We start from the raw sequence: 1329 nt of genomic DNA, 5'->3' as shown, positions 1-1329 counted from the left end.
GGGGGGCCCGCCGCCCCCCCGCCGTGAGCTCGAGGGCCTGAGAGTCAGGCCGGAGCTCAGCAAGGACTGGGGGCAGCAGTGGGGCGGGGGCAGGAAAACGGGCTGCGGCCTGGCACCCTGCCCTCCACCCAGGTAGACGAGTCCAGACAAGGGTGTCCAGGTCACATCCGTGAAAGGGCCAACCAGCTGACCCAAGGCTGAGCTGGATGTGAACCCTGCCTGCGGGCGGTCCTCCACCCGGCAGCTGCGGTAAGCAGTGGGCCGCCCAGGCAAACGCTCCCAAACCGAGCAGAGACCTTGATCCGGGAGGAGCGCTAGCGCCCCTCGGGCAAGACAGGCCGGGTGGACGCAAGGTGCCCGCACGGGACCCCGCCCCGTCCTCCTCGTGCTCCAGGCTGCCTCCCCCAGAACTGCACGTGTGTGCACAAGTGTGTATGTGTGCGTGCACAGGTGCCTTCCTGCTGCAGCACAGCCTCCCAAATCCTGCCTGCAGATCGGGGTCCCCCAGGCAAAGATGCAGACCAGCCGACCTGCAGGGAGTGGCTCCAGGCCCATCTCCTCAGGGAGACCCCTCCCCAGCCCCAGGCAGGCCCCACTCGCCCCTGCGCCGGACACGACCCCTCACCTTCGTCCTCCGGCTCCTCCTCCTCCTCGTTCACCTCGGGATAGTACCTGGAGTCCATCTGCTTCTGCAGGGCCTCCAGTTTGCTCTCGTAGTCCTGGGCACAGAAGCGCGCCTGTGGCTCCACGCGGAGACCAGCCGCCTGTGGCCCTCCCCGCCGGACACGGCCCCCCCGCGCCAGCTCCAGAGGCTGAGCGAAGGGCTGGGGGAGCGGGGACCCGGGGTGGGGGCGCCTCACCAGCCGCTGCTGCTCCAGCAGGTAGGTGGCCTCCTCGCGCTCCCGGCGGTACTGGTCCTCCAGCTCCTGGAGCCTGTAAGAGCAGTGCGTGAGTGTGGGGCGTGGGGCGGGCGGCAGGGGACTGGGAGGGGCAGTCCCGCCCACCTCTGCTCCATCTCCTGCTTCATGTCAATGCCCTGCTTCTCCAGCAGCTCGCGCTGGGCGAAGGCCCAGTCCACGGGCTCGGCCGGCGTCTCTGCGCAGGGCGTGCGCTCGCGCTCCTGACGTGCCTGCTCAGGGTGGTTGAACCGGAACACGTGGCTCTTGCCCATGATGATGCGGTTTCCTGGGGGACGGGGACAGGGCCGAGGCCCGAGCTGGAGAAGCTTGGGTCTGGGGGGCCTCAGGGGAGGGGAGGGGAAAGGGGAGGAGTCCCCCCGGGGTCCCAGCGTCACCCTCCACAGGGGGCCCCCAGTTGTCCAGGAGCCAG

The 1329-nt window shown here is 69.7% G+C and overlaps 1 long non-coding RNA gene across 1 annotated transcript; it reads right to left on the bottom strand.

The window, feature by feature from the left end:
- Nucleotides 1-643: 643 nt before the first annotated feature.
- Nucleotides 644-1115, bottom strand: LOC104995085. Its single transcript, XR_826035.1, has 3 exons — nt 1005-1115; nt 861-933; nt 644-719 (listed from the first exon to the last, which is right to left on the bottom strand). It is a non-coding gene; the product is annotated as an uncharacterized LOC104995085 (long non-coding RNA).
- Nucleotides 1116-1329: the final 214 nt, after the last annotated feature.

Source organism: Bison bison, unplaced genomic scaffold (genome assembly GCF_000754665.1).
Source record: "Bison bison bison isolate TAMUID 2011002044 unplaced genomic scaffold, Bison_UMD1.0 scf7180017850595, whole genome shotgun sequence".
Classification (NCBI taxonomy): Eukaryota; Metazoa; Chordata; class Mammalia; order Artiodactyla; family Bovidae; genus Bison; species Bison bison.
Note: the sequence above shows the minus strand (reverse complement) of the source record. Positions and strands in the feature narration are given on the sequence as shown.